Genomic DNA, 24,680 nt, shown 5'->3' with positions numbered 1-24,680 from the left:
TTTCTATTCATAACTTCTCATTTCAATATGGATTATCATTAAATTGAACTACTATTTCACAGATTCAACTATCTACATGGCTAAGCACCTTGAACATGAGTATACTGATGTAAACTTTTGTCCTATATTTTGTAAAACTATCACAATGAAACATGGTCTTTTCATTCATTCAATAGAAAAGTATTTTATTATTACCATTTGCACTAGAATAATGTGCTGGATAAAACTAGGGTTGAAAAAATATACATGGTTCTTATGTAATTTACCCTCTTGTTGGGAGAGAGATATGACTCTCTTCCTCTTCCTCCCTCCCCCTGTCCCACATACACAGGCACAGACAAATTGTGTTAAGGAGTATGAAGCAAAAGAATAAGCATTTTTAGAAAATGAATATAGTAGGGGAGACATAATTTAAATTTGTGATCATAAAAGATCTCTCTAATGAAGTGAAAATTAGCAGAGACCTAAGTGATAAATACAGACGTAGCTATCAAAAAATGATGAGAAGGGCATTTCTGGCTAAGATAAAAGGTCTATTTATGGATAAGCCAATGAGAAAACGATGTGATAAGAGATCATAAAGATAGCAGGGGCTAGTTCACATACAGCCTTACAGAACAGGTTCAGGATTTGCGTGTTTAATACTAAGTGCATTGAGAAACCTTTGCAGGGAGTATAGTAGAAGAAGAAAACATGATTGGATGCATATTTCTGAAATATTATTGTTTGCTGTGGGGGAGAATAATTTGGAGATGAATGGAAAGTGGAACCAGGGAGGTAGATGGGGTGGTTACCGCTGGTTGCCACTGCAGGCACCAAAAGTTCTTGGTGTCTTGGGCTGAACAGTGCATTGGAAGATTTCAGATGCACTTTGGAGTAGAATCAACGGGACATAGAGATGATTGGTTGCAATGGATATTAAGTAAGGCTGCCCAATTTTCTGCCTTGAGGACTGGAGAAATAAATGCTTTTTTTGATAAAGATCAGTAGTTTGGTTTTAGACAAGATCAGCTGGAGATGTCTTTGAGATTTTCAAGTATGAATTCATTTAACAAATTAAGGCCTTAGTATGCACCAGAAAATGTAATAGAAAAATAGAAAAACTGGAAATATAAAATTAGTCTAAGTTTCCAAGAAACTTAATAATCTAGTGGGAGAAAAGCATGTAAACAATAACCACTTCTCCTGGGAGAGGGAAAGAGTCTTATCTCTCTCCCAACAAGATGGTAAATTATATAAGAATTATGTCTGTTTTTTAACCCCAGTTTTCCCAGCACATTATTATAGTCCAAATACTAATAATAAAATTCTTTTCTGTTGAATGAAAAAATAGACCATGTTCATTGTGATAATTTTACAAAACATAGGACAAAAAAATTTCATTTGTATATTCACGACCAAGTGCTATAGGGGAGGAATGAGCAAAGTATTATGGAAAAATGGAGAAGGCCACACCTAACCCTGGGGAAGTTTAAGAAGGTTTAGTCTTGAGGCATGGTCTTTAAGTTCACTTTTAAAACAGTGAAGAAGAGGACCTCCTTGGTAGTCCAGTGGTTAAGACTTAAGGCTTCAAAGGCAGGGGGGCACAGGTTCAATTCCTGTTCAATTCCCCCTTAATTCAGGGAACTAAGATCCTCCATGCTGCATGGTGTGGCCACAAAAGAAAGAGAAAAATAAAATAAAAAATTTTTAAAGTGAGGAAGATCATACTGGAAAGAGTATGCAGCATTGAGGCTCTGAATGGCACCATCATTCTCATTTCTCCAAACAAAAAGAAGTGAGTCATATAAACTCTCCCTTCTCCCTGGCCACCCATATCCAGTCACTCAGCAAGTTCTCCTATTGGCACTGCTAAATATTTTTATCCCTCCTCTCCATTTATTTGTAAAACTTTTCCCTTGGCTAAGTTATCATCTCACATTTGACTATTGCAGTAATCTCCCACTTTATTTCTCTACTCCCAAATTTATGCTACATGCCTCTGTTTTTTCATCTCGCTAGTACATAATGTATCCAAATACAGATCTGTCCATTTTATTTAATTGCTCAACACTTAGCAGTGTTTTCATAACTCTAAGGGATATATCCAAGTTTTTCAACCTGGCATAGAGTTCCCTCACCCTCCTATGATCTTTCTAATTTCATTCACCACCACTTTACAATTCTCATTTTACATTCTAGTATCAAGGGCTGCTTATAATTCTCATCTACACACAACACTATTTTATTCCTCCATGTCCATACATGTGTTACCTTCCCTGCCTTATTTACTTGAATAATTCCTGCTCACCTCTGCCTAGATGTCACCTTCTTTCTGATACTTTCTTTGCTGTACTTAGACACTGATAAGCCCCCTATTCTGTATTTCTAAAGCAAATTCTGCTTCCCTCTTTACATTTTCAAACAGATTTTAAGGTCCTATATCCTTATCTCCCCCCACTCCCTGCTACTGCTGAATCATTTAGTTTCTCAAGGACATAACTGTATCTCACTCATCTTTGCGTCCCTAGCATCTAACACCATGCCTGACACAGAGCAGGCCCTCAGTATGTGTGTGTCAATCTGCAATAAATGATGGGGAATGTTAAAAAAAAGAAGATGGAAGTATTAGGGCCATCCTCTGAAGACAGCTTTAACTAAGGAATGTGGACCTTATCCTATAAACAGTGTGGGGCCAGGGAAGTTTCTCAAGCAGAAGAATGAAATGACCTTCCTCTTGCTCCATGCATTTGTGTGAGCGTGTGTGTATATGCAGGGATAGGGGGGAGAAAGTGGGAAGGGAGAAAGGCGAATAAGTGCTAAACCTGGAAAGGTCTCCACACGGACAGTACATGAAGTTTAACTTTTAGTTAAGACCTGCAGCACTTTTCCAAAGAGCTTATAGCTGTTTGCAGCTATCTCATTGACTCTGATTCAAAGTCACTTGGCACCTGGCTCTGCTAGCTAAGCCAGAAGACTGGTCTGATGGCTTCAGCTATTCCTAAGCTTGTTACGGAGATGCCTGGGTCTTTCTTCTACCTACTTGGCTTACAGTTGACAGCTCAGGTCACTCCGGGTCAGTGCCCTCACTGTGATAATGGCAACTAACACACACATAATGTTTCCTGTGTGCAGGAACTGGCTGAAGCCTCATACGAATGTTAATTTGTTTAATTCCAATACAACTCTGTAAGATTGTTAGCGCAGTTAGAGATTTTAGGATTAAATAACTGCAAAAACAACTAGGAGAGGCAGTCAACTGACATTAATGTCTATATTATATTTAGCCATTTCCTTGTATATATTCACAGAAAGATGTTTGAAATGAACATTACCTATTGTTAAGAAAAAATGTTCATGAGAGGTAGGATTGTGGGTTACTTGTTTGCACACACACATACAGATGCATATAATATTGTATTATGAGAATGTATTTTCATCAGTAACTCTATTAAAATAAATATGTGTGTGTGCACCCTCAGTCGTGTCTGACTCTTTGCAACCCCATGGACTGTAGCCCCCACCAGGCCTTTCTGTCCATGATATTTTCCAGGTAAGAATACTGGAGTGGGTTGCCATTCACTACTCTAGGGGATCCTCCTGACGCAGGGATCGAACCCGCATCTCTTGGTCCAGGTGGATTCTTTACCACTAGTGCCACTGAAGAAGCCCCAGTATTAGGCCAGCAATATTTTTAATAGCCATCATAAACTGAAAGTAGCCAGGAATCAAGAATTAGAAGAGAAAGAAAGGAAACCTGGCAGGAAAACAAGAAAGAAAAGAAAGAGGATTTTAAATGGAGGATGAGGGCAGAACATAGACAATATTCCTAATTCAAGTCACTTTCATTAAGGACAGCAAGTAGTTTGTCTAACAGTCTTCAGGTATCCTTGTTGGCAGTGAAGAGGATAAACAGGATCGCTGCCCTCATAGTGATTATCATCGTAAATACTGACAAGCAATAAGATGCTGAGTGTCAACAGAGAAGACTAGAATGGTGTAGGAGCCTGGATCATTGGAAGCTACTTGGATGAGGTTTAGAGTTGCCTATCCATGTAAGAATTAAAGATGGAAGTTGGCCAAATTCAAATGAAAGAGAAGAGTGTCTGGGGCCTAGAATACAAAAACTGAGGAGGAACTGAGAGCCTGGGGGAATGAGACAGGTGAGCCAAGCAAAGGCCAGCTCTTGCAGGGCTTCATAAGGCATGGTAACTATTTTAAAGTTTATTCTACAGGAAATGAAGACTCATTATATATATTCATTCAGTCATGTAGTCATTCATTCAACAGTGATATAACTAGCAATGCCTTTATCCCAGGCAATGTTCTAAGTACTGAAAATGTCAACATTTCTCTGACCAAAACATAAAATTCTCTGACTTTATGTCTATATTCGAGCAGAGAAAATAGTTTTAAGCAGAGCAAGTATAATTTCCAGGAGTATCCAAAAATTGAATGAGAAAAGGAAGTGCGATCATGATAGTTGTTACTGTTTAGGTAAGTCTTGTCTGACTCTTTTGCAACCCTATGGATTTTAGCCCACCAGGCTCCTCTGTCCGTGGGATTTCCCACATAAGAATACCGGAGTGGGTTGTCATTTCCTTCTCCAGGGGATCTTCTGACCCAGGGATCGAACCCCAGTCTCCTGCACTGGCAGGCAGATTCTTTACCACTGAGCCACCAGAGAAACCTGCAATCATGATGGGCTACTTTATAAATATCATTCATATAGTCAATGTAAAGAGTTAGTATTGTTTAAAAACATGAGTAGAAAGGATATTGATTTCGGAATAGTGGTTTCATCTGGAAACAGATGGGAGGGAGTCTGGTAGGATTTATAAGAGAGTTTTTAATTATATCTGTAAGTTGTATGTGTATGTAATTTGAAACAAATGACCAAATATCAATATCTGTTGAATCCAGATGTTTATGTTTGTTCTATACTTTCCTGCGTGTTTAAAATTTGTTTAAAATACTTTATACTATTTGAGCTAGTTAAATAATTGAATATTAAAAGATAAAATTTTAAAATAAAGACTCCATTTGGGGACTTTGAAAGGAGGAGGAGAGAAAACCATGGGAATGAAATGTTGCAAGTCACAGCGTGAATCTGTTGGTGGTTTGGACTGTGACGATGCAGTGGGAATAAAGGGCAATGAAGAGATCAGAAATTACAGTCAACAGGAGGAGGTCACTGTTGCCCTAAGACAAGAATGTAACTTCAGTGAGGTCTGGTTTGAAAGAGGAAGGAAGAAGCAATAGTGGAAGGCAACAATTGGGCTAGGCACTCAGAAAATTCCCTTCAGTTTTCTGCCAAGACAAGTTTTCCACTGAACACAACTCCCCACCAGTACATGCAAATATTGTACTAGAAAGCATCTTTGTTTTCCTTCAGAGAATTTAGGATGGGTTATAAGTAGCAGATCACGAGCTGCCCAGGCCAAAGCCAAAGCCAGGGAAACACTTTCAGGTGGGTATGCCAACTCTGGCAACCTTCCAACAAACCCAAGTAAAAGGAAAAAGCATAAAACAACAGCAACATGACTTTCAAGAAGTAAGTTGGTGGGAAGCTTTATGACAGAAAGAATGATTCCCTGCTTTTCACTCATAAAGAAATATAACTTAAAGTGCAAAGTTGTAAAATGGAAGGAGGGCAGTACCCATCTACATTTTAATGTCAGTAGGAACATTCTCTAGGAAGTCCTGTGGTTCCCTAAGTTACCTAATTGCTTTGGAACCTTTGTATCTTCACTTTAGGGGAAAACAAGAGAACAGAGTCAAACAAAAGAGAGTTAGTGGGAACCCTGGCAGGGTGGAAGGGGGATGAGCTCCAAGGAGGCAGAACTACTGACAAGTTTCACAGCTCTGGCATTTGAGTTACTCTCTTCTTACAAATGTGGCCTTCATCTATGTTCCTCGGTTTGCCCTACTTTTCTTGGAACTTTATTTTTTTTTTTTTACCTTTTAACGAGTAAATAGAAACATGGGAAGAATTGCTTTTCATCACCAATATTTTTTAACTATCTTAAGCACTATCCTTTTGAATCCAATGAGGTACATATTATTTTACCACTGAATTAACTAAGACCCAGGAAGATTCTATAAATTGCTCAAGGTCACAAGCTAGTGGAAAATCAAGCCCAGCCACTATGATTCCACCATTTTATGCTACACCACATGTCTCTCTTCACAATTACATTTGGGAGCCCTGTATTTTCAGGAAATTATAGAAAGAGAAAAAAATTCAGCTTTCAAACTGGTTACATGTTAATTATCTCCAGGTTGCTCTGATATTTTCATTTGAAATGTTTGTAAAAAGTGCTGCCTATTTGATTATCACAATTCACTTTGGATGAGGAAAGGGTAAAAAAAAAAACCTCTTTCCATTTATTATGTGTTTCTGGTTGTTTAGAGGAAATTTGTTACTAGTTTAGATAAGAAATATGCTTATTTTTTATAATTACAGTGGTAATAAGTAGTTCCTGTTAGTATTTTAAATGGAATAGTTTTTCATAATGCAACCTCTAATTTCTTGGCTTCTAAGTTAGGTAATAGTCTGAATGGAAACACATGCTATACAAGCTGTCTATCCTATTACTCATTCATTCAGCAAAAGTTCTTTTTGTTAATCAACTTTCTACACTATTTTCAACACTGTGCTAGGTTCTTTTGATTAAAATAAATATGTCAAGTGTCTGACCTTCCATTTCTATGCATCAGATGTCCACAGTAGAAGAAGGTTGACTTAAATAACCACACTAAGAGTACAACATATAATACATACAATAATTAAATTTGCATTGGTGGCACAAAGGACTGAAACACTCATTAGCAAATAGCCCCAGTGTGGCTCAAACAAAGCACTAGACACCGGACACACAGTGATCATGGAGTCACAGTTCCTACCCTCGAGCATCCCAGGGCCTGGGCTGACACACACACAAATAAAGAGCAATTTCAATACGTTGAGTATGTCATGCATATATGGAAACTAATCTAATGTTTGTCTAATAATGAGAGAGAGAAGGGATAAGGGAAAATGAATGAATGAACAGAACAACAAAGGGAAGGAAGGAAGACGGAAGGAAAAAAAAAAACCGCTTGCATGAGAATAAGTGCTGATTACATTGAGGAGAAAAAAATTAACCAGGTCATAGAATGGAATAAAATTTCATGTCCAAATCAAAGTTCATGTCTAAATGAGAAGTTAACCAGGTAAAAGGGAGAAGAATTTTTAAGGAGAAAGCAAAACTCTAAGGAATATTTCTAAGGAATGTGTATTCATAAATATTTTTTCGAATATAACCAAGCTATTTCGAAGCAAGTGAATCACTATTTCACATTTAGTTTCCTATCAAAGCCTACTTATGGAAAATATACTTTTCTAAATATCAGATATCATAATGGTCAGATCAGATCAGATCAGTCGCTCAGTCATGTCTGACTCTTTGCGACCCCATGAATCGCAGCACGCCAGGCCTCCCTGTCCATCACTAACTCCCAGAGTTCACTCAGACTCACGTCCATCGAGTCAGTGATGCCATCCAGCCATCACATCCTCTGTCGTCCCCTTTTCCTCCTGCCCCCAATCCCTCCCAGCATCAGGATCTTTTCCAATGAGTCAACTCTTTGCATGAGGTGGCCAAAGTACTGGAGTTTCAGCTTCAGCATCATTCCTTCCAAAGAAATCCCAGGGCTGATCTCCTTCAGAATGGACTGGTTGGATCTCCTTGCAGTCCAAGGGACTCTCAAGAGTCTTCTCCAACACCACAGTTCAAAAGCATCAATTTTTTAGCGCTCAGCCTTCTTCACAGTCCAACTCTCATCTCCATACATGACCACAGGAAAAACCATAGCCTTGACTAGACGAACCTTTGTTGGCAAAGTAATGTCTCTGCTTTTGAATATGCTATCTAGGTTGGTCATAACTTTCCTTCCAAGGAGTAAGTGTCTTTTAATTTCATGGCTGCAATCACCATCTGCAGTGATTTTGGAGTCCAGAAAAATAAAGTCTGACACTGTTTCCACTGTTTCCCCATCTATTTCCCATGAAGTGATGGGACCAGATGCCATGATCTTCGTTTTCTGAATGTTGAGCTTTAAGCCCACTTTTTCACTCTCCACTTTCATTTTCATCAAGAGGCTTTTTAGTTCCTCTTAACTTTCTGCCATAATGGTGGTGTCATCTGCATATCTGAGGTTATTGATATTTCTCCCAACAATCTTGATTCCAGCTTGTGTTTCTTCCAGTCCAGCATTTCTCATGATGTACTCTGCATATAAGTTAAATAAACAGGGTGACAATATACAGCCTTGACATACTCCTTTTCCTATTTGGAACCAGTCTGTTCTTCCATGTCCAGTTCTGTTACTTCCTGACCTGCATATAGGTTTCTCAAGAGGCAGATCAGGTGGTCTGGTATTCCCATCTCTTTCAGAATTTTCCACAGTTTATTGTGATCCACACAGTCAAAGGCTTTGCATAGTCAATAAAACAGAAATAGATGCTTTTCTGGAACTCTCTTGCTTTTCCCATGATCCAGCAAATGTTGGCAATTTGATCTCTGGTTCTTCTGCCTTTTCTAAAACCAGCTTGAACATCAGGAAGTTCACAGTTCACATATTACTGAAGCCTGGCTTGGAGAATTTTGAGCATTACTTTACTAGTGTGTGAGATCAGTGCAACTGTGCAGTAGTTTGAGCATTCTTTGGCATTCCCTTTCTTTGGGATTGGAATGAAAACTGACCTTTTCCAGTCCTGTGGCCACTGCTGAGTTTTCCAGATTTGCTGGCATATTGAGTGCAGCACTTTCACAGCATCATCTTTTAGGATTTGGAATAGCCCAACTGGAATTCTATCACCTCCACTAGCTTTGTTCGTAGCGATGCTTTCTAACCAGTTGTAAAAAAAAATACTTTAACAATAGAATTCCTGGATCCCTAAGCACTTTCTATTAATAGATTTCCCTTACATTTGTTACATAGACTCACCAGTGCTATCTAAGGAAAGCAACATTTATGACAAACATAGTGTAAAAAAATATAGCTGAGATTTCTAACTGCATGTGAAACATGTCTTGAACAATTCATCTTTATTATCTCCCAATAACAGTGGCTTAAATCAAAAGGCTTGGAGTCAGACACATCCCTGTTGAAATCCACACACCATCAATGACTCACTGTGTGACTTTAAGAAAATGTAAATTTCCCTTCCCTGAGCTTCAGCTCCTCTTACCTAAAAAGTATAGGTAACAGTAGTAATTAGTTCATAGAATTACTGGAGAGATTAAATAGCACACAAATAGTTTGGTCAGATCAGATCAGATCAGTCGCTCAGTCATGTTCGACTCGTTGCGACCCCATGAATCGCAGCATGCCAGGCCTCCCTGTCTATCACCAACTCCCGGAGTTTGGTACCTATTAGCAATTCAATTACGTTAATGATTATCACTCTTTTGTGGTGGTTGTTGTTTAGTCACTAAGTCGGGTCCAACTCTTTGCGACCATGTGGTCTGTAGCCTGCCACACTTCTCAGTCCATGGAATTTTCCAGGCAAGAATACCAGAGTGGGTTGCCCTTTCCTTCTCCAGGGGATCTTCCCAACCCAGGGACTGAACCTGCTTCTCTTGCCTCTCCTGCACTGGCAGATGGATTATTTACCACTAGCATCACTTAATTGACTAGTGTTAATTAAGTTTAAAAACATAGTGACTAAAAATGAATATAGAGATAGACTGATTTAAAAATAAATGAGAAAATCTGGGAAAAGTTCCAACCTCTATCGAATGTCTTTCACATTTTAAAGTAATATCCTCTAAGTCAATGATTGTCTAGCCCAGCAAATGGCACAGAATAGGCAATGAATTTGAATTTGTTGAACTATTATGAACTTCTCTTTTAACCTCACTTAGATTACCTTCTTAGAAAATATAATAAGATTGATTTCTGATTCCAAATGAATGGATCACACAAGGTTAATGTAATTTGGAAGCTCCAAAAAGATATCATAGTCATGAGCTATAACAAATCTAAACAGCATATGCCATCTTTCTATTTTTAATTTCTTGTTGTTTCCTATTTATTTCTTTTAGGTTCTGGAGTGCTGATAAATTTAGCTACAGTACCCAGTCTCTACTGTCTTTTTCTTTAATTAATATATTTTGCTGCTATTTCATTATCAATGCATGAATGACAAGGAGTACAATAATCACTGCCTGTACATTAACAAGGAGAAGGCGATGGCACCCCACTCCAGTACTCCTGCCTGGAAAATCCCATGGACTGAGGAGCCTGGTAGGCTGCAGTCCATGGGGTCGCTAAGAGTCGACACGACTGAGCGACTTCACTTTCACTTTTCACTTTCATGCATTGGAGAAGGAAATGGCAACCCACTCCAGTGTTCTTGCCTGGAGAATCCCAGGGACGGGGGAGCCTGGTGGGCTGCCGTCTATGGGGTCACACAGAGTCGGACACGACTGAAGTGACTTAGCAGCAGTAGCAGCAGTACATTAACAACTGGACACATAAACCACATTTATTACTTTGTGTTAATGTTGGTTGTTTCCAGTTTGCCAAAGTACATTAAAAAAATATTTAGTGAACACTAAAATTAACATATTTTCATATATGTGCCTATTTTTGTCTTCCATTCTAGATTGAAATCTATTCCCAAGACTGATGCTTTGATTCCTCTTATGCTTGAAAGTAGATTATTTTTTCCCCCTGCTATCTATTTTTTTAATCACTCTCTCTGAACAAAAGTTTTTCTGGTTTCAGTGGATAATAACGGAATCATTATTCGCTTTTTCTGTTTTCCTCAATGACAAAAAAAATGAACCTTCTCAGGGGAGATCTAGCGTCTACTGCTTTCAGTATTTTTACATTTAAATCTAACTGGTGGAAATAGAACTAAGGATAGACTTTTGGGGTGTCCCAGGGTTCAGTCTTCATCCTCTTCTATCTACATTTGCTTCACTGGTTTTCTTACTCAGTCTCATTCTTGGTTATACACTGCAAATTTCTGAATTTAAATATATAGCCCAGACTTCTCATAAACCTCCAGACTTGAATATTCAACTGCCTACTTGACATATTTATTTGAATGTGCAATAGATATTTCATTTTACATTTCCAAAACTGAAATCCAGGTCTTTACCTTCTGATTCCCCAAGGCTGCTCTATCCTTGGCATTCTGAATTTCATGGGATAGCAAATTCATTCTTTCAGTAGCTCAGGCCAGTAACTTTGGAATCATCTTTCGAATTTTCTGTTATCCTTTGGTCAACTGGTTAGGAAGTTCCACTGACTCTTCCTTCAAATATAGAAGTCCACATCTCACTACCTCCCCCGGGAGAAATAGATCCAGCCCCTAGGAATCATGATTAATCACCTTTACTAGTGAAATAACCTCCTAACTAATCATCCTGATTCTACCCTTGCCCTGACCTAAAGCCACTTTCTCAATAACCTGGGCAAAGATAAACTAATACAATTATGTAAAATTTAAAAATAAAATAAAATAAAAAAATAAATAAATAAAAAGTAAGCCAGATCATGTTAGTCCATGGTCCAAGGATACACAATAGTTCCCCCTCATTCAAAGTCACATTTATGGTCTTATAGAACCTGGACTACTTTCCCTTTGAAAGTATGAATCTGGGCTACTTTCCCTTTCCCTTCATCTCTCTTTGTCCCCTGATATACTGGTCCTTTTGTTCTTCTGTTAAATATCCGGAAGCTCTTATCCCAGGGTCTCTGCTTAGAATGCTCCACCCTAGACACCCATACTGCTATTACAAGTCCTTGCTCACATGTCTACCTTGACCAACTTGCTTAAGACTACCAGTTGTCCCTTTTTAGCCTCTTCCACCTCTTATTTTCCCCACTTCACATATAACCTTTTATTCTATTCTGTTGCTAATGTGTTCATTTATTTTTGCTGATTACATATTGTTAGTCTCCCCAATTAGAATACAAGATAAAGTGGGGGTGGGGGTTGTATGTTTTGTCCACTTGGGAAAAACAGGCTTCTAGAACACAGCAGACACTCAATAAATATTTGTTAAGAAATAAATTACAGAATAGAAGAAAGGCAACAAATCCCCATGTATTGAGTGCCTGTCACCCACTATAATAGGAACTTCATGTTCTGCCCCCAATCCTCCTTATACTGAAAGGTCTTATCCAGAAAAATTGGAATCACTATCTCCATTTTACAGAAAACTGAGTTGAAAATGTAAAATATCCATACTTGTGATCACACAGCAAGTAGCAGGAGTAAGGCTCAAGCCTTAGTATGAAAGTCTTCCTTGAAAACTCATGTTTTTATCCTTGATAATCAGAAGCTGCAGGCAACAACAAAATGGCCATTAATTGCTAGATTCTCTCTAAAAGAATCTCTAAAATGCTGTGAAAATTTTTGTGCAGTGGTCTTTTTCAAATAAATGAATTTGATGAAGTTGTTTCAGTCACTGCTGAAAAGAACAACATCTTTTCAGTGAGGTGCCAGGACTCATATATTGATAAATTATAAAATGGCTCCTTACTATTCTCATTTCTCAGTAACTTATAAATTTATGTATCCCACCAGATCAGTCAAAAAGATGGTATTCTTATAAATGTAAACACCATTTCCTTCAGGAAAAATAAATGCTAAAGTGCCCTCTCTCAATGGACCTTCTCAAAACAGGTCCCCAAAGAGAACATAAACCACTTTGCATCTTGCCAGAAACTGAGCAATGAAAAATGTACATTACATTCCTCTTCACAATGATAAATTTGTGGTCTGGCTAAAAACAATGTCATCATGGTCAAAAACCACTCTGATATAACCAGACTGAAGGAAATACTGTGGTTTCATTGATTTCAGCTTTTGATAAATATAGCTTAGCTGAAATAAATTCTCACGTTCCACCCCCCCCCCCCCAAGGAACATAAAACATTATAACACAGTGCCTACCACTACATTATCTAACCTACTTGGAAAATGCTTCATAAAGCACTGGTGTATTACATGAGTAATATGAAGTAGATAAATGTCTCCTATCTTGCCACCTCTTAAAAAATCACTTTGAGTGAAAAATTCAGAGAGCGTATGTGCTGCCTTGTACTTACAAGCAACTTAAGACAATACAATACCATTTACTTGGGTTGTGTATTTATAAACCGGCTGGAAAGATAAAACAGGCCTGGATTTTCCCCAGAAAAACATAGCACAATCCAATAAAACACACAAGCAATTTAGCAGATGTTGACTTGGTATTGTTTTATGTATATACATCTCTTTCCCCCTTTTTCACACTTCATAATTATTACACCACTGTTCAAGTCACGTGTTATTTTATATGGTGCTCACTTTAATCCTTGAGATGTAGGCAGGAAGGCATTATTATCTTCCCTCCTAAAGCTTTTACTGATTTCCCACCTGAACTCTCAGTAGTAATTCCCAGAAATATTATAATTCTCTCATGACATTCTATCACTGTGCTGTAGAAGGCTTCCTCTGTATATCTGACTTGTAATTTTGGCTGTTTCCTTTACATTTCTTCTTTTTCTCTCCTCTCTTCTCTCTTTTTCTCCTCCTCTGGCTCCTTTTCAAATGCTCCTCAATTACAATCCTACTACTTCGGTTTCCTTGATTGAAAATGCATGAAACAACAGGGCCCACTTCACTGAAGGTTGTGGATCGTAAAGAAGAAATAAGTGTACAGTACTCAGGGTGGTGCCCAGCAGAGCACAGAGCCTGAGCACTGGACCAGCAGACCATTTTAAAGGAATAAACAATTGCCTTTGTGTAGACACAGTGCAGACTCAGGACCTTGGGCAGAACAGGCACTCAATAATGTGAGCTGAACTAAGGGGGAAGTATAACACACTCGATTTGCTCAGTGAACAATTTTCAGTGCACTTTCACATGGGGGCTTTGTTTCTCATATTTTCATTTTATAATAAACATGAGCATTGTTGTTACTTAAATATATACCAGTAGCTTACCTGAGGAATCCTTATAATATGATAATACTTAAAATTCAGAAACTGGCATTCTGAGGAGGAGAAACAGGAAGTAAAAATCCATGGCAGAGTATGCACTGAATTTTTGCAGCCAATCTTAGGAAACGTGATGTAAACCCAAGCCCTAGAACAGTCTGGTATATCTCAAAGGAAAAAATAAAAAATCAAGACTGTGTAACAGGGTCTATGGAAATACAGAGTACCATGAAACCTAGAGAGTGGCAGCAAGAATTCTGAGTCACAAAATCTGAAACCCTTTGAACATTTGGATAGGAGAACAATCACAAGAGGAAAAGGCTTTTTACTGTCTATGCAGATTATTTGTAAAAAGTTAAAAAAAAAAAAAAAAAAAAAAGACTGACTGAAAGCAGAGGAAAGGGAGCCTGAAAAGAGTCTGGCAAGCCAGAAAATTAACAGAAATAAATAGAAATTAATTGTAAAACACTCATTATAGCTCAAATCATATCTGTAAAATTCAATTCATTATCTGTTGGTTTAACATTGATGACTTCAATGTTTTATTCCAGTAAAATACAAAAACAGTCTTAAGTGTTTTATTTTCTCAGTCCTGAATAATTGCTTCACTGGGCTTTTCAAGCAATCAGTCTTAAATTTCTCATATGCAGACTTTTCTACAAGGGTTTTCTAAATTAAAATCTTCATCAGGAAAGGGAGGTTTGCGTTATTTCCCTTTTTTGTATAGAAAAATGGAGACGCAGACGAGCGGAGGAAGACCCCCATAATCACAGGAAGTATTTGCACGCGAGCCGGAAGTGAAATTCGTTTTTCCGGAGTCCTCAGCTGGTCTCCCTGCCATTGGCAGAATCATTCATTTGTTCAACCTGTTTAATGGCCTGTTGTGTGCTGGCTACAGTGCCTGGCACAGCAGAGCAAAATGCAGTCTCCTGCTGCTCAGTCTCTCCGCCTACTGCATGAAACTGACAAGCTCACTATGAGCATCATAGTTGTGCTATCATGTGCGAAAAAAAGTGTGCAAGAGACATGACAGGCAGGAGGAGCTGTCTGACCACACGGGAGGAACCTGTCGCTCCAGGAATCAGAAAAGCCATGCTCAAAGAAGAGCCAGAAAATGAAAGAGTAATGAGTCAGCTAGGGAGGGAGAAAGGAAAGGTAAAGATGGAGTGAAGAATCCCAGCCAGCACATTTTATTATTACTTAAATTCATATGCTGTGTTTTTCCTCTCTTATTCATGTGCAGTATGACCGGAAGTCATGTTTTACAAAGCTGTTCCCTGCCAATGTGCATCTGTGATAATCCCCCCTCTCAGCACTCTGCAGAACTATTAGATCATTCTTTATTGTCTTAATTGTGAAATATCTTTGCATACAATTTCAAATTCCCCTATAAAATAAACCAGCAAAAAATAAATAAATAAAAACTATAGCCCTGAGTTGCTATTTCTCTGAGGGAATTTTATTTAAGGGAATCTTAAACAAAAAATATGTCCTAAACCTGGAAGGGCATGAAATAGGGTGGATCTGATGACAAATGGGTGGCTGAGGACTCCGGAGACACGAATTTCACTTCCGGCTCGCATGCAAATACTTCCTGTGATTATGGGGGTCTTCCACCGCTCGTCTGTGTCTCCATTTTTCTGGGAGTAGCTGTGTCCTACCAACAGTTCTTGTCCCCATGTGCTACGGGTACTGGGTACACATTCAGAAAAAAATGTCCACGCTAGAAAACTTTAGGGACACATAAGGACTAATTTACTAATCTGTGTCTAGCTAGCAACCCTCGGGACAACATATAAGCCAGGATGAGAACCTTGCTGAAGACTCTGAACCAATGAGATTTCATAGATGGGAGCATGGATTTATATCAGGATAACAAATATCAATGTCTCAGATGTAAAGAAACTACCTGGAATGCAGGAGACCTGGGCTTCATCCCTGGGTCTGGAAGATCCCTTGGAGAAGGGAATGGCAACCCACTCCAGTATTCTTGAGAATCCCATGGACAGAGGAGCCTGAGGGGCTGCAGACCATGGGGCTGCAAAGAGTTGAACACGACTGAGTGACTAACACTACTACTAACAAACATCAAATACCTATGTCACCATTAACCCCTCCTTGCCCATGGCAGACACTGCTGATAATTCAAGAGTCTCCCTCCTACTAATTAACCTCAGGGCCCCTTTGAAAGGAACACTTTGATCAGTCTGGCTCCCCTGATGTAACATAAACTTCTCTGGTGGCTCAGATGGTAAAGAATCTGCCTGAAGTGCAGGAGACTTGGGTTTGATCACTGGGTTGGAAGATTCCCCTGGAGAAGGGAATAGCTAAGTCAATCAGTTAATCAATCAATAAAAACTTTCACAGGGTTTTAATCTCAGCACCAAGTTAGATTAAACCTCATTTTGTCTCTCTGTAAAATAGAGTTAATGATGCTTACCTGACTTATTATGAAAATTACCTAAAATATCTAGGATAACACCTGAAATTTAGTAGGCATTCAATAAATGTTAGTTTCTCCTTTTTTTAATGCTGGCATAAACAAGAATAAAGTGGCTTCCCACTGAGTGACTGTCATAAAACCTAACATTTTGAATAGAGACTAAATTTTTATTTGAGGGAGTGTTCATGGTATGTTTTGTTTCATGCTAAGAGAAAGGGAAAATCAATCAACTCTAGAATATGCTTTTCCTGAAGAGGACCTGGGGGCTTTTGTTCTGGCCTAGAGTAAAAAATGTTGCAATTAACAACAGCTTTTTGGGGAACAGTGTATCTGAACTTTACAGTAAATGATACTTGTTAAAGAATGACTTCTGTGACTGCCACCCTCTTTCTTCTACTCATAATTCCCAGATCCAGTGAATTACTCAGAATTAATCGGTCAAGCACAAATATTGATCACTGCCAAGTCAGTACCAGGAACATTTCTAATGTGAGACACATCACGCCACTAGGCAGAAGGAAGCCTCTTAGGTGTTTACTTAGTTTTGCCCTCTCTGGTTTAGAATCCTGACTCTAAGATTCAGGTGTAAAACACCAAATTTAAATTTCTTTCTACAACAGTACATAACAGTTCTGTAACTTGAGACTTCCTAAAGGCAACAAAAAGGTTTGCTGAGAATGACTTGTCTATATACCACAATGATAATTACATACTTTGATTATATAGTAGGTACTGTATATTAATTTGTAAATTCTATGCTAACCATATGAGTGAAGCACTGTACTCAGTACAGGGTTCCATTTGTGAGCAAAAGAGGCAAAGTCGTCTCTGACACCAGGGCGCTTATAGTAAAGTAGAGCTGCTGCTAAGTCACTTCAGTCATGTCGGACTCTGTGCGACCCCATAGATGGCAGCCCACCAGGCTCCCCTGTTCCTGCACATAGACCTAAACAATATGACCTCTCTCTCACTCCCTCTCACATATGCACATATATACATACAAAACAGATTGTATTTATAGTAATACAAAGAAAAATAAGGTATCTAAATAGAACATGGGCTTCCCAGGTGGCTCAGTGGTAAAGAATCTGTCTGCCAATGCACAAGACATGAGTTTGATCCTTGGTTCAAGAAGATCCCCTGGAGAAGCAAATGGCAACCTTCTCCAGTATTCTGGCCTGGGAATACCCATGGACAGAGGAGCCCGGCAGGCTACAGTCCATGAGGTTGCAAAGACCTGGACACAACTTAGCAACTAAACAACACTAAATATAACACAGACACACACACCACTTCCAATTCTTCTCAAATATCAAAGCAGAAAAACTTCAGCTTAGGCTAAGTGATGAGAAGATATTAAATGATCAGGGTTATGAACAAAGCAGAAAGAATTCTGAGTCTGCATCATCCTGTGATCTCAAGCCAGCACCCAAATCCAGACACGTAAAGAAAGAAGCAAAGGCAGACCCGTGGTCTGTTGGTGGAACCAACTGAAAGCAGGCGTGACAGTGTTGGTCCCAGGCAGCCCCTCGCACTCTGGGCACGCCTGTTGTTCATGTGCCAAAGGAGAGTCCCACAAGAGCCCCACACGAGCTTTGCACCTGAAATGCCCTGATTGACAGCAAAGGACACACAATCGGACTCTCAGATATTCTCAGCAGCATCTTCCTTTCCTCCAAAATCATACAGGAAGTGTGGAGCTCAGTAAGGAGTCCCTGCCAAGTCAACATACAGACCATCAGGCACATGTTCTAAGATCTTTGACTCCTCATTCACTCTGCCTGAACAAAGACTTGGAAGAGGGTTTGAAAACCCAGCAGTCTAGGAACTATGAACTACAGGAATATTAACCCTGTAAGACTGATACCCGAACAGTAAGCATGAGTACCAATTATTGCTAAACAACCATATTGTTTTTAGGTGTCCAGGAAATCAGTGAGCCATCCATCCACAAGGGGAATCACAGGATAATGTGCATAATACAGTTTTGGCACCTCACTATCCCTTTAAAAAAAAAATTGTATTTTCTGCTGGAGAAGGTATAGAGAAAAGGGAACTCTCCTACATTGTTGCTGGGAATGTAAACTGGTACAGCCACTATGGAGAAACAGTATGGAGGTTCCTTATAAAACCAAAAATAGAGTTACCAAATGATTCCTATAATCCCACTCCTCAGTATCTATCTGGGGAAAACTCTAATTCAAAAAGATTTATGAACCCATGTTCACAGCAGCACTATTCACAATAGCCAAGACATGGAAGTGACCTAAACATCCACTGACAGATGAGGGGATAAAACATGTGACACAGATGTACACACATACAGGGGCATGTATACATACATATGTATCATGGGATATTATTCAGCCATAAAAAATAAAATAATGCCATTTGCTGCAGCATGGATGGACCTAGAGATTATCATGCTAAGTGAAGTATGTCAGAGAAAAGCAAATATCATATGATATCACTTATATTTGGAATCGTAAAAAAAAAAAATTATACAAATGCACTTATTTTCAAAACAGAAACAGACCCATTGACATAGAAAACAAACTTATAGTTACCAAAGGGGAAAGGGGGTGGGGAGGGATAAACTAGGATTTAGGGGTGAGCAGATACAAACTACTATACATGAAACAGATACACAACAAGATGCCATGCACAGCACAAGGAACTATATTCAGTATCTTGCAATAAACTGTAATGGAAAAGCAAAAAACTCTTGTTATCTCCAATATATGTCACTGCACGCTATGAAAGGATGGATTATACTAGAGAATCACAGAATACAGATCAGGCGTGAAAGTGGGGGAAGCGGGGAAAGTGAGAAATGGAGACCTTTCTAAATAAATGTCATCAGAAAACAGGCCTTGATTTTGTAATTTATGCCTCCTGTGCTTTTCAGAAAGGAAATACTTGTGCATCTTCTGAGAAACTCTAATATGCTTGTTAGAAGGGAACTTCACTGATATGATCAAGATTCTTTAAAATATTAAAGCATATGCTAAACTGATTAAATGTAAAATAAAATATAAAGTACACATTCCATACATTCTTAGTTAACTTCTACAAACCCTTCTAGTCGTGACTTACCAGTACACTGAGTACTGCCAATAATTTACCATTATACTAAGAATGAAACAGGGATTAAAATAAAAAAGAAAGAAAACCATTAATGGAGAAAAGGCCCAGTAATTCACAGAAGAATATAAGGAAGAGATTTAGGAAGAATAACAGGGCGTTCAGATGTTTGTAAACCAATGCAAAGTGGGGAGAGTAATCAATGAAAATCTAAATATATAATAATGTTAACAATATCTCAAGATTCTGAGATTGGATAGAACATGTCCCATGACAGGAATACAGCAATGGAAGGATACCACCCCTTGCTCAAAGGAATTATATGTAATAGTAGGGGAAGCAGGGGGCTTCCCAAGTGGCACTAGAGGTAAAGAACCCACCTGCCAATGAAGGAGACATAAGAGATGAAGTTTCACTCCTTGGGTCAGGAGGATCCCCTAGAGAAGGAAATGGCAACACATCCAGTTTTCTTGCCTGGAGAATTCCATGGACAGAGGAGCCTGGCAGGCTACAGTCCATGGGTTGCAAAGAGTTGGGCACAACTGAGGCAACTGAGGACGAGCATGGATAGGAAAACGGGTATGTATGAGAGCAATATGCCACTAGGAAAGAGATCTGTAAAACTGAAGCTCAAAAATTTGTTCAAGTTCTTGGGTGAGGATTTAAGAAGGAAAAAGAAAAAAAAATTAAATTGTATTTTTAGAGGAGGGGTGTGGTGGGTCATCCAGGGAACCACTTTCCTTTGGACTCTGACATCCTTCCTTCTTTCTAGCTGATCTAGCTTATGTCTTCCCTGGCATGTCGTCTTCTGCTGCCATTCCTTCAGGTCAGTGTCACATCAGACTTGTAGGCTCCTCAGAACTCTAAATCTATATCCATGAATTTCCTGTTGATTACATTCATTTCCATGTCTCTAATTTCTACTCACAGATGATGCTTAAAGCTATACCTTCCACCCTGATCTCTCTCCTAAGCTTCTGCTTCTGTCTGCTCCACTGGTCATAAACATTTCAAATACAACACGTCCAAACTGGGACTAGATGTCATTCCTACAAACTGTGATCCTTTTCTTCCAACAGCCCTCTTCCAACCATTGGCTTGGTTGGAAGCCTCTATCCTGACCCTGCTATCTATCTACCTCATCATTTCTTTCAGTATTAGCCCTGAAATATCTTTACCAGCTGAATGTTCTCAGGACAGTGGCTTTTAGCTGTAACCCTATCACCCCTTGACAGTCCTATGTGATAGCTTTCTAACCATTTAGTTCACCTCTAGTCTCTACCCGCCATCCAGACCTCCTGAATTTCCAGTCTATCTTCCCCCTCCTACTATTCCTGGCCTTGAGATACTATAGTTGATGGAAAGCCTGAGGTAGGGTTAGGGAATTGTCATATAAGACATTCACATACTGGATGAGAAGTCAGCTTGATGATCTCTACGGTTGGGCTGCCAACCCAGGGCCAGTTGTACAGTCAATGAACTTTGTTGCTGTTGTTCAGTCGTTCAGTTGTGTCTCACTCTTTGTGACCCCATGGACTGCAGCGTGCCAGGCTTCCCTGCCCTTCACTCTCTCCCAGAGTTTGCTCAGTTTCATGTCCACTGAGTTGGTGTTGCAATCCAACCATCTCATTCTCTGTTGCCCCCTTCTCCTGTCCTCAATCTTTCCTAGCATGAGGATCTTTTCCAATGAATCAGCTGTTCGCATCAGGTGGCCAAAGTATTGGAGCTTCAGGTTCAGCATCAGTTCTTCCAGTGAATATTCAGGGTTGATTTCCTTTAGGACTGACTGGTTTGATTTCCTTGCTGTCCAAGGGACTCTCAAGAGTCTTCTCCAACACCACAGTCTGAAAGCATCAAGTCTTCAGTGCTCAGCCTTCTTTATGATCCAACTCTCACATCCATTATTGAGCCTTCTTATTAAAAAAAAAAATCCTTTGTCCCACCCTCTATGTACTGATTCAAAATCTCTTGAGTTTAGACTCTTGAGTTGTATTTTTCTAGACTCTCCCAGTGACTGTGATGCACATTCATTTTTGAAAGCTCTAAGATCTTATCCAATTATAAGATTCAGTGATTATAACACTCTAATCAGAATCCAATTTGCTATTCCAAGAGAATAGCTTCAAAAGTATTTTGTGCAATGGCAGCATCATTAAACTCAACATAAAGTCTTTAGAGTGGTTCATGTCAAATGAAAACAAAAAACACTCATTTGAATGTATAAATTCTGACAAGTTTGTGAAAATAGCCACAACATATTAGAGGCATCCCTTATACACATTTCTTCCAACACATATCTAGTGGAGCTTTCTTTAGGTTCACACATGATGTTAATAGGTTGTACATGAAGAGTTCAAGAATATATTTGACATAAAAATAGTGCTGAATCTTATCATATAGAAAGCATTTAGTAATTAGTGTGATAATTACATTTATACAAAAACAGTTAAGATTCAGTAAAACAGTATGGGGTAACAAAAAGAAGCGAGTCAAGGGAAAGCCCTCTTTGTTGTTGTTTCATCACTAAGTCACGTCCAGCCCTTTGCTAGTCCATGGACTATAGCCCACTAGGTCCTGGATCCATGGGGTTTCTGAGGCAAGAGTATTGGAGTGCATTGCTGTTTCCTTCTCCAGGAGATCTTCCCAAACCAGGGACTGAAACTGTGTCTCCCTCATCGGCAGGTGGAGTCTACCACTGAGCCATTAGGGATATATGTGTGTGTGTGTGTAATTATATAAATACAGTGATTCTCTTTAGCTAATGAAGGGATTCCTGCTTCATGTACCACATAATATCTTTCCTCTATAAGTAAATTACTATGGTCATTTAATAGCTCAGGACCTAGCAGGGGAAATAGACTCCTAGAGAATTAACTACAGTATATGATAAATTTCACTGTCATATCACTATTATAAACTGTTATGGAAGAATGATAGAGATGATTGGTTCCTATTTTCTTGTTGTAAAATAGTCTCTATGAGGAACAAATTTGTAAATATGAACCTTAGCCCTGTGGTATACTAAAGTTTCAGAAGCTGAATTCCTACATATAAACAGTATATGTGAACACGGTTGCCTAAACTATGGATACAGGTATAGTCATTAGCGGGCATCCCTGGTGGCTCAGGTGGTAAAGAATCTGCTTTCAATTCAGGAGACCCAGGTTCGGTCTCTGGGTCGGAAGATCCCCTGGAGAAGGGAATGGCCCATTGCAATATTCTTGCCTGGAGAATTCCACGGACAGAGGCGCCTGACAGGCTACAGTCCATGGGGTCACAAAGAGTCAGACATGGCTGAGCGACTAACACACATATTCATTAGCAATGAGATATGCATTTATTTATGATTCTATACACTATATAAAATAACTCATATTTTCTCTGGACTATCCACATACACACTTTTTAAAGTTAAAAGCACAGGTGTTTTAAATAAGCATATATTTTCCCACAGAAACTATTTTGTAAAGTGTGCTGGGGATCCTAAGCTAACTCACAAATCCTATTAAGCCCATAATGAATCTTATTAGAAACTAATAATACTATTTGAAACCTAAGATCTTGAAGAAAGAGACTGGCAAGTCAGAAATAAGGGAAAGGAAAAAGAATGTTTCCAGTCCTTTTTACAAGAGAGCTGCCCTTAAACATATTTTGAAAGAACCACACACTTCTTTGTCACTATCAGGGAGAAAGAATTTTTCCTCTGCCCTTCTAGGTTCTTCTCGCTGGTCTAAGAATTAAATTGACACGAGACAACAAGAAGAGAAATCGAAGAGCTTAATAACCTGTAGACAGGGGAGAGACTCAGGAAAAATGAGGAACTCACCAAAATGGCCAAAGCCCTTACCTTAAATACCATCCTCAGTTAAAGACAAAAGATGTTAAGGGTGGTGACAGTCAGCAAGGGGAGAAAAAGCACAGCAGTAAGGGGAACAAAGGTCATTATGCAGATTTAAGTCTTTGCCTTCTCCACCAATTAGAATTTCTAGTGATATTGTTCAGCCTCCTCTTCTACACAGTGAGGGAGATCCCCTTACAAAAAGAAATTTCCCTTATAAGTGCAAACGTTTCTGACAAAAAGGCGTCTCCTATTTGGTTTTCAGAGTTTTTCCTTTGTCTGCAGTTTCTTAGAAAATAACCATCTTAAAATAATTGATATGTCAAAGAGACATATTTTGGGGCAGCAAATTCTGCGCCCCTATACCATCATTACATACTGTTACTGCTGCTTCCCTTAGCTCCAATTAACCACTGCAATTCAGTCACTTACTACAACACCCTTGACCATGGGATATAGGAAGTTATGCCTATATCAGTTAGGATCTGGTCTGGCTGCATTGTTGTTATTTAATCACTCAGTCATGTCTGACTCTTTTATGACCCCAAGGACTGTAGCCCAGCAGGCTCCTCTGTCCATGGGATTCTCCAGGCAAGAATACTGGAGTGGGTTGCCATTGCTCTCCTCCAGGGGATCTTCCCAAACCAGGGATCAAACCCCAGTCTCCTGAACTGCAGGCAGATTCTTTACCACTGAGCCATCAGAGAAAACCAACTCCTCTCCTGCTCACTCAATAAAGATATCTCAATTCTGTTTTAAAAATCTAATTGACAGGAATGATCCTTCTAAAGCAATGGTTCTCAACTCTGGCTGCACACTTAGAAGCCCTTGGAGTGCCTTTTAAAAATCCTGATGCCCAGGCCAGTGAAATCAGAAACTCTGGCAGTAAAACCTAAGCCACAGTATTCTTAAAAAATACCTAAGTGATTACAGCGTGTAGTCAAGCTTGAGAATCACTGTCCTAAAGACATTTTAAAAGAAGGCACGTAACCCAAATGTTGCCACATTGCTGTGTTTTTTGTGGTAGAGTCAAAGACAGCATAGATGGATCCAACATTGGTCATCCTGATGCCTTTACCTTTCACATACCATCTCATCCGCATAAACAGTCTATCATTTCAAATAGTTCTCAAATCTCTCTACACCTTTATCTCATCCAAAATCCACACAGCAATCCAAAGAATGTTTAAAACACACACACACGCAAATCTGACCACCTTATTCCTCTACTCTGCATAGATCCCTCCAATGACTTCCCATCGATCTAAGACTCTTTGCCTGGCAAGATCCCCTCCTGCCTACATCCCGGGCTTGTCTTGGGCCACTCATCACATTACTGTATGTGACCTC

The 24,680-nt window shown here is 39.2% G+C and overlaps 1 protein-coding gene and 1 long non-coding RNA gene across 2 annotated transcripts in view; one reads left to right on the top strand and one right to left on the bottom strand.

Moving 5' to 3' along the window:
• Window positions 1-24,680, top strand: part of GRM5 (glutamate metabotropic receptor 5) — a 655,231-nt gene that overhangs the window by 550,192 nt on the left and 80,359 nt on the right. The gene's annotated exons all lie outside the window — the stretch shown is intronic.
• Window positions 15,433-24,680, bottom strand: part of LOC129652687 (uncharacterized) — an 87,539-nt gene continuing 78,291 nt past the window's right edge. The window contains exons 4-5 of the long non-coding RNA XR_008714682.1: window positions 15,875-16,003; window positions 15,433-15,657 (exon numbers count right to left, since the gene is read on the bottom strand). This is a non-coding gene — a long non-coding RNA (uncharacterized LOC129652687). The remainder of the gene's footprint in view (window positions 15,658-15,874; window positions 16,004-24,680) is intronic.

The sequence above is a fragment of the Bubalus kerabau genome, chromosome 5, assembly GCF_029407905.1.
Source record: "Bubalus kerabau isolate K-KA32 ecotype Philippines breed swamp buffalo chromosome 5, PCC_UOA_SB_1v2, whole genome shotgun sequence".
Taxonomy (NCBI): Eukaryota; Metazoa; Chordata; class Mammalia; order Artiodactyla; family Bovidae; genus Bubalus; species Bubalus kerabau.
The sequence above is the reverse complement of the archived record's forward strand: the minus strand, read 5'-3'. Positions and strand labels throughout refer to the sequence as shown.